Here is a 9,890-nt window from a genome sequence, read left to right on the forward strand (position 1 = left end):
GAGGAGGACATAAACAATTTAAATAGACCAATTTCAAGTACTGAAATAGAAGAAGTCATCAAAAGCCTACCAACAAAGAAAAGTCCGGGACCAGATGGGTTCTCAGCCGAGTTCTACAAAACCTTTAAAGAAGAGCTCATTCCAATACTTCTCAAAGTATTCCATAAAATAGAAGAGGAGGGAACCCTCCCAAACTCATTCTATGAAGCCAATATCACACTGATACCTAAACCAGACAGAGACTCATCAAGGAAAGAAAATTTCAGACCAATATCCTTAATGAACATCAACACAAAAATTCTCAACAAAATTTTAGCAAATCGCATACAAAAATATATTAAAAAGATAGTGCACCACGATCAAGTGGGTTTTATCCCAGGGATGCAAGGTTGGTTCAACATCCTGAAATCAATAAATGTAATTCACCATATCAATAGACTTAAAGTCAAGAACCACATGATTATTTCAATAGATGCAGAAAAAGCATTTGATAAAATACAGCACCCCTTCATGCTCAAAACACTAGAAAAAATAGGGATAGTGGGAACATTCCTTAACATTGTAAAGGCCATTTATGCTAAGCCCATGGCTAATATCATTCTAAATGGTGAAAAACTGGATCGCAGACAGCTGGGAGCATTGAAGAGGTGGCTGTTCACCACAGCGCTTGGACTCGGCACAACCCACCCGCGCCCTGGGAGGCTGCCCAAAGGAGAAGGTGCTTGGTGAGCTGTTTGGACTGAAAGTGACCACCCCTGAACACAGGGGGCTGCCCAGAGGAGAAGGAGAAATACGGGCTCGGCACGTCGCTTGGAATTGGAGCAGCTGCGCCAGGGCTCCGGGCGGGTATCCAGAGAAAAAGCGTGGACTCAGGACTCAAGAAAAGGAGATATTGAGAGACTTGGGACAAACTCAAAGCAGCCGGGTGAGTGTTTCCCACTGGGCAGGCGTCCCGGACAGGGCAGGAGTCCTGGACGGGGCGGTAGCCCCGAAAGCAGGGATCTTTGCAAAGTAGAACTGCCGGCGAGGCGCCCCTCCCCCCGCCGGAGCAGTGATCGCACACAGCTGGGAGCATTGAAGAGGTGGCTGTTCACCACAGCGCTTGGACTCGGCGTAACCCACCCGCGCTCTGGGAGGCTGCCCAAAGGAGAAGGCGCTTGGTGAGCTGTTTGGAATGAAAGTGACCACCCTTGAACACAGGGGGCTGCCCAGAGGAGAAGGAGAAATACGGGCTCGGCACGTCGCTTGGAATTGGAGCAGCTGCGCCAGGGCTCTGGGCGGCTATCCGGTGGAACAGCGTGGTGAGTGGTTTGGTCCCAGAGCATCCGCTCCTGAACATAGGGGGGTTGTCTGGAGAAGGAGGAGGAGCGCGGCGGGGTGCTTGGGCTCGAAGTGACTGCACCAGGGCTACGGGAGGCAGTCGGGACAAGAAGGTGCACAGTGAGTTCTTGGGTCTCGTGACGCACCAGATCTCTGGGTGACTGCCTGGTGGAGAAAGTGGTGCGTGGTGGGTCACTTGGTCTTAGAGCGACCGCACGGAACAACAGGTGGCTGCCGGAGGAAAAGGCGTGTGGCGGGTCACTGGGACTCGGAGCGATTGTAAGGGGCTCCAGGTGGCTGCTCAGAGGAGGGGCCGCATAGCCAGGCGAAAAGTGCAGAGCAGGGTCCTACACGGCTTCTTGGTGGAAGGGCCCCACAGACAAACTGAGGGGCGGAGCGAAGGCTCCAGGACTGCAGGCAGCTTCTCTGAGGAGAGGCAGCCTAAGGAGATTTGTTTGCGAAGGGTGAGGCTTCCAGGCCCAGGAGGTAGGTCCGGGTCCCTGGGAACATTGCAGAAGAAGGCTGCCCAGCCCAGGAGGTAGTTGTGAATTGAACGGAACCTCTGGGAGGAAAACCGACCAGTGAGACCTCCCCACCGGGTGACTCCTCCCTGTTGGGTGAGGTTCTCCCAAAAGGACCGTAAAATCAGAGACACAGGCCCAAACTGGTCTTGCATCAGCCCACAACCTACTTCCCTTCTGGATGACCATTCATCAGCAAGTGAAGGTACCTCTGCCCACTAGCAGGGAATATACCCCACCAAAAGGCCACCACCCCTAGGGAGTCACCTCCCTTGTGGAGCACTGCATTATCAACTTCCTCCAAGATTTCAGGCTACTGAAGACTAAGAGGGGATATAATAGAAATCTTCAGAGATATTATAAGTCAATAGAGGAAATCTGCAATATCACAGCGGTCAACTGATACCTGAACAATATGAGAAAACAAGGAAATAAAATGCTGCAAACAAATCTAGATGTTACATCAATGAAACCCAACGACAGCATGGCAGAAGAAATGACAGAAAGGGAGTTCAGAATGTACATAATTAAAATGCTCAGGGAAGCAAATGACGAGATGCAAGAGCAAATGCAGGCACTGAATGATCGCACCAATTGACAGTTAAAAGAGCAAATATGGGAAGGAAAAGATCACTTCAATAAAGAGTTAGAGATATTGAAAAAAAACCAAACAGAAATTCTTGAAATGAAGGAAACACTAAACCAAATTAAGAACTCCATAGAAAGCATAACCAATAGAATAGAACACCTGGAAGACAGAACATCAGACATTGAAGATAAAATATTTAACCTTGAAAACAAAGTTGAACAAACAGAGAATATGGTAAGAAATCATGAACAGAATCTCCAAGAACTATGGGATATCATGAAGAGGCCAAATTTAAGAATTATTGGAATTGAGGAAGGCTTAGAGAAACAGACCAAAGGAATGAACAATCTATTCAATGAAATAATATCAGAAAATTTCCCAAATCTGAAGAATGAAATGGAAGATCAAGTACAAGAGGCTTATAGGACTCCAAATATACAAAATTACAACAGACCCACACCAAGGCACATTATAATGAAAATGCTCAACATACAAAATAAAGACAGAATTTTAAAGGCTGTGAGAGAAAAGAACCAAATTACATTCAGGGGGAAACCAATACGGATATCAGCAGATTTTTCAATCCAGACCCTAAAAGCTAGAAGGGCCTGGAACATTTTTCAAGCCCTGAAAGAAAATGGATGCCAACCAAGAATCTTATACCCAGAAAACTTACCTTCAAATTTGACGATGAAATAAAATCCTTCCATGATAAACAAAAGCTAAAAGAATTTACAAAAAGAAAGCCAGCATTACAGAACATTCTCAGCAAAATATTCCACGAGGAAGAGATGAAAAACAAAGAAACAAATCAGCAATGGGAGGAACCATCCTAAAGGAATTGTCAAATAAAGGAAGAAACAAGTCGTCTCAAAATAAATAAATAAATAAATAAATAAATAAATAAATAAATAAATAAATAAAATGAACCAAATGACCAGGAATACTAATCATATCTCAATAATAACCCTGAATATTAATGGCCTGAACTCATCAATCAAAAGACATAGACTGGCAGATTGCATCAAAAAGAAAGATCCAACAATATGTTGCCTGCAAGAGACTCACCTCGTAGAAAGAGATACACATAGACCAAAGGTGAAAGGATGGGGGAAAACATACCATGCACATGGACTCAGCAAAAAAGCTGGGGTATCCATCCTCATTTCAGATAAGGTGGACTTCAAGTCAAAACTAGTCAAAAGGGATAAAGAAGGACATTACATACTGCTTAAGGGAACCATAAATCAGCAAGACATAACAATCATAAACATCTATGCCCCAAACAGTGGCTCATCCATGTATGTCAAACAAATCCTTCTCAATTTCAGAAACCAAATAGACCATAACACAATAATACTAGGTGATTTTAACATGCCTCTCTCACCACTGGACAGATCTTCCAGACAAAAATTGAACAAAGAAACCATGGATCTCAATAACACAATCAATAATTTAGACTTAACGGACATTTATAGAATATACCATCCAACCAAGAGCGAATACACTTTCTTCTCAGCAGCACATGGATCCTTCTCTAAAATAGACCATATATTATGCCACAAAGCTAATGTAAGCAAATACAAGAAGATAGAGACACTACCTTGTATTCTATCAGATCATAATGGTTTGAAGTTAGAAATAAATGAAAGAGTAAAAAACAGAAGCTACTCCAACACCTGGAGATTAAACAATATGCTATTACATGATGAATGGATAACAGAAGATATTAGGAAGGAAATTAAAAAATTCCTAGAGGTAAATGAGAACAAAGAAACATCATATCAAAATCTCTGGGACACTATGAAAGCACTACTTAGAGGAAAATTTATTTCATGGAGCGCATTCAATAAAAGAAGTAAAAATCAACAAATAAACAACCTAACACTTCAGCTCAAAGCCCTAGAAAAAGAAGAACAGACCAACACCAAAAGTAGTAGAAGACAGGAAATAGTTAAACTCAGAGCTGAAATCAACGAAATTGAAACAAAAGAAACTATACAAAAAATTGACAAAATAAATAGTTGGTTCTTTGAAAAAATAAACAAAATTGATAAACCCTTAGCCACTCTAACAAAGAGAAGACAAGAGAAAACCCAAATCACCAAAATTCGGAATGAACAAGGAAATATCACAACAGACACGATTGAAATACAAAACATAATTAGAAACTATTTTGAAAATCTATATTCTAACCAAATAGAAAATTTCAAAGACATCAACAGGTTTCTAGAGACATATGAATTGCCTAAATTGAACGAGGAGGACATACAAAATTTAAATAGAACAATTTCAAGTAATGAAGTAGAAGAGGTCATCAAAAGCCTACCAACAAAGAAACGTCCAGGACCAGATGGGTTCTCAGCCGAGTTCTACAAAATCTTTAAAGGAGAGCTCATTCCAATACTTCTCAAAGTATTCCATGAAATAGAAGAGGAGGGTACCCTCCCAAACTCATTCTATGAAACCAATATTACCCTGATACCCAAGCCAGACAGAGATAAATCGAGGAAAGAAAATTTCAGACCGATATCATTAATGAACATTGACGCAAAAATTCTCAATAAAATTTTAGCAAATCGCATACAAAAATATATTAAAAAGATAGTGCACCACGATCAAGTGGGTTTTATCCCAGGGATGCAAGGTTGGTTCAACATCCTGAAATCAATAAATGTAATTCACCATATCAATAGACTTAAAGTCAAGAACCACATGATTATTTCAATAGATGCAGAAAAAGCATTTGATAAAATACAACACCCTTCATGCTCAAAACACTAGAAAAAATAGGGATAGTGGGAACATTCCTTAACATTGTAAAGGCCATCTATGCTAAGCCCATGGCTAATATCATTCTAAACGGTGAAAAACTGAAAGCATTCCCCCTAAAAACTGGAACAAGACAGGGATGCCCTCTTTCACCACTCCTATTCAATATCGTTCTTCAGACTCTAGCCAGAGCAATTAGACAGACCAAGGAAATTAAAGGAATACGAATAGGAAAAGAAGAACTCAAACTATTCCTATTTGCGGATGATATGATTATATACTTAGAGGAACCAGGAAATTCCACCAGAAAACTGTTAGAACTCATAAGTGAATTCAGTAAAGTGGCAGGTTACAAGATCAATGCTCATAAATCCAATGCATTTTTATACATAAGTGAGGAATCCTCAGAAACAGAAATTATGAAAACTACCCCATTCACCATAGCATTGAAAAAAATAAAATACTTGGGAATCAATCTCACAAAAGAGGTAAAAGACCTCTACAATGAGAACTACAGAACACTAAAGAAAGAAATCGAAGAAAACCTTAGGAGATGGAAAGATCTTCCATGTTCTTGGATAGGCCGAATTAATATTGTCAAAATGGCCATACTACCAAAAGTGCTATACAGATTCAATGCAATCCCAATTAAAATCCCAATGACGTACCTTACAGAAATAGAGCAAGCAATCATGAAATTCATCTGGAAGAATAAGAAACCCAGAATAGCTAAAGCAATCCTTCGCAGGAAAAATGAAGCAGGGGGTATCGCAATACCCGAACTTCAACTTTATTACAAAGCAATAGTAACAAAGACGGCATGGTACTGGTACCAAAATAGACAGGTAGATCAGTGGTACAGAATAGAGGACACGGACACAAACCCAAATAAATACAACTTTCTAATACTAGACAAAGGTGCCAAAAATATGCAATGGAGAAAAGATACCCTCTTCAACAAATGGTGCTGGGAGAATTGGAAATCCATATGCAACAGAATGAAACTAAACCCATATCTCTCACCCTGCACAAAACTCAACTCAAAATGGATTAAGGACCTTGGAATCAGACCAGAGACTCTGCAGATTATAGAAGAAAAAGTAGGTCCCGATCTTCAACATGTCGGCCTAGGACCAGACTTCCTCAACAGGACTCCCATAGCACAAGAAATAAAAGCAAGAATCAATAACTGGGATAGATTCAAACTAAAAAGCTTTCTCTCAGCAAAGGAAACTATCAGTAATGTGAAGAAAGAGCCTACAGAGTGGGAGAATATCTTTGCCAATCATACTACAGATAGAGCACTAATCTCCAGAATCTATAAAGAACTCAAAAAACTCTACACCAAGAATACAAATAATCCAATCGACAAATGGGCTAAGGAAATGAACAGACACTTCACAGAAGAAGACGTACAAGCAATCAATAAACATATGAAAAAATGTTCAACATCTCTAGTAATAAGAGAAATGCAAATCAAAACCACCCTAAGATTCCATCTCACCCCAATTAGAATGGCAATTATCAAAAATACAAGCAAAAGGTGTTGGCGAGGATGTGGGGAGAAAGGTACACTCATACATTGCTGGTGGGGCTGCAAATTAGTGCAGCCACTCTGGAAAGCAGTGTGGAGATTCCTTAGAAAACTTGGAATGGAACCACCATTTGACCCAGCTATCCCACTCCCTGGCCTATACCCAAAGGACTTAAAATCAGCATACTACAGAGATACAGCCACATCAATGTTCATAGCTGCTCAATTCACAATAGCCAGATTGTGGAACCAACCTAGATGTCCTTCAATTGATGAGTGGATAAAGAAGCTGTGGTATATATACACAATGGAATATTACTCAGCCATAAAGAATGACAAAATTATGGCATTTGCAGGCAAATGGATGAAATTGGAGAATATCATGCTAAGTGAGATAAGCCAATCTCAAAAAGACAAGGGACGAATGATATCGCTAATAAGTGGAGGATGACACATAATGGGGGGGAGGGAAGGGTTAGTGTTAGGGTTAGAGTTAGGGTTAGGGAGGGGTGCAAGTATGGAGGAAGAAAGTACTGTATAGAGGGTAAAGAGGGGTGGGAGGGGTGGGGGGAAGGGAAAAATAACAGAATGAATCAAACAACATTACGGTATGTGGATTTATGATTACACAAATGGTATGCCTTTGCGCCATGTACAAACAGAGAGGCAACATGTATCCCATTTGTTTACAATAAAATATTGGAAAAGAAGAACTCAAACTATCCCTGTTCGCTGATGACATTTTATATATTTAGAGGAACCTGGAAATTCCACCAGAAAACTCTTAGAACTCATAAGTGAATTCAGTAAAGTAGCAGGTTACAAGATCAATGCCCATAAATCCAACGCATTTTTATACATAAGTGATGAATCTTCAGAAAGAGAAATTAGGAAAACTACCCCATTCACAATAGCATTGAAAAAAAAAATAAAATACTTGGGAATCAATCTCACAAAAGAGGTAAAAGACCTCTACAATGAGAACTACAGAACACTAAAGAAAGAAATTAAAGAAAACCTTAGAAGATGGAAAGATCTCCCATGTTCTTGGATAGGCAGAATTAATATTGTCAAAATGGCCATACTACCTAAAGTGCTATACAAATTCAATGCAATTTCAATTAAAATCCCAATGACGTACCTTACAGAAATAGAGCAAGCAATTATGAAATTCATCTGGAAGAATAAGAAACGCAGAATAGCTAAAGCAATCCTTAGCAGGAAGAGTGAAACAGGGGGTATTGCAATACCAGATCTTCAACTCTACTACAAAGCAATAGTAACAAAAATGGCATGGTATTGGTATCAAAATAGAAAGGTAGATCAATGGTACAGAATAGAGGACACGGACACAAACCCAAATAAATACAATTTTCTCATACTAGACAAAGATGCCAAAAATATGCAATGGAGAAAAGATAGCCTCTTCAACAAATGGTGCTGGGAGAATTGGAAATCCATACGCAACAGAATGAAACTAAACCCATATCTCTCACCATACACGAAACTAAACTCAAAATGGATTAAGGACCTTGGAATCAGACCAGAGACCCTGCAGATAATGGAAGAAAAAGTAGGTCCAAATCTTCACCTTGTTGGTCTAGGATCAGACTTCCTTAACAGGACTCCCATAGCACAAGAAATAAAAGCTAGAATCAGCCACTGGGATAGATTCAAACTAAAAAGCTTTCTCTCAGCAAAGGAAACTATCAGCAATGCGAAGAAAGAGCCTACAGAGTGGGAGAATATCTTTGCCAATCATACTTCAGATAGAACACTAATCTCCAGAATCTATAAAGAATTCAAAAAACTCTACTCCAAGAATTCAAATATTCCAGTCGATAAATGGGCTAAGGAAATGAATAGACACTTCACAGAAGAAGATCTACAAGCAATCAACAAACATGGAAAAATGTTCAACATCTCTAGTAATAAGAGAAATGCAAATCAAAACCACCCTAAGATTCCATCTCACCCCAATTTGAATGGCGATTATCAAGAATACGAGCAACAGCAGGTGTTGGCGAGGATGTGGGGAGAAAGGTACACTCATACATTGCTGGTGGGGCTGCAAATTAGTGCAGCCACTCTGGAAAGCAGTGTGGAGATTCCTTAGAAAACTTGGAATGGACCCTCCATTTGACCCAGCTATCCCACTCCTTGGCCTATACCCAAAGGACTTAAAATCAGCATACTACAGAGATACAGCCACATCAATGTTCATAGCTGCTCAATTCACAATAGCCAGACTGTGGAACCAACCTAGATGCCCTTCAATTGATGAGTGGATAAAGAAACTGTGGTATATATATACAATGGTATATTACTCAGCCATAAAGAATGATAAAATTATGGCATTTGCAGGCAAATGGATGAAATTGGAGAATATCATGCTAAGTGAGATAAGCCAATCTTAAAAAGCCAAAGGACTAATGATATCGTTAATAAGTGGAGGATGACACATAATGGGGGGGAGGGAAGGGTTAGTGTTAGGGTTAGAGTTAGGGTTAGGGAGGGGGGCAAGTATGGAGGAAGGAAGTACTGTATAGAGGGTAAAGAGGGGTGGGAGGGGTGGGGGGAAGGGAAAAATAACAGAATGAATCAAGCAACATTACTCTATGTAAATTTATGATTACACAAATGGTATGCCTTTACTCCATGTACAAACAGAGAAACAACATGTATCCCATTTGTTTACAATAAAAAAAATTAAAAAAAAAATAAATGTTCTTCTGTCTGTAATACTAATCATATCAGAGAAACAGTGATCATTAAACTACTTTCAGTTTATGGATCTTGATGGAAGTTTCCCCCAGTCTATGTGTTTCTAAAAATACTAATAGGTATTTGGAGGATGTAGTGGAGGAAAAATTCCTTTCACTCTGGTCTTCTAAGTTCTTAGCTGAAGTTCATTTAAAAACAACAGAATAACAAGAGAAAAATCAACAGAAGTTTATTAACATAATCTATCTCATTATGGGAGAAACCTATAGAAACTGTAACTCACACATGTAACTTAGCTATTTGTGGCATATTCTCAGTCACTCAGGAGACTGAGGCAAGAGGATCATAAGTTCAAGACCAGGCGCAGCAACTCAAAAAGGTCCTAAAATATGAAATGATACTATAACTCAAAATGAAAAATAGAAAGCAC

The sequence above is a fragment of the Sciurus vulgaris genome (genome assembly GCF_902686455.1).
Source record: "Sciurus vulgaris genome assembly, chromosome: X".
NCBI lineage: Eukaryota > Metazoa > Chordata > Mammalia > Rodentia > Sciuridae > Sciurus > Sciurus vulgaris.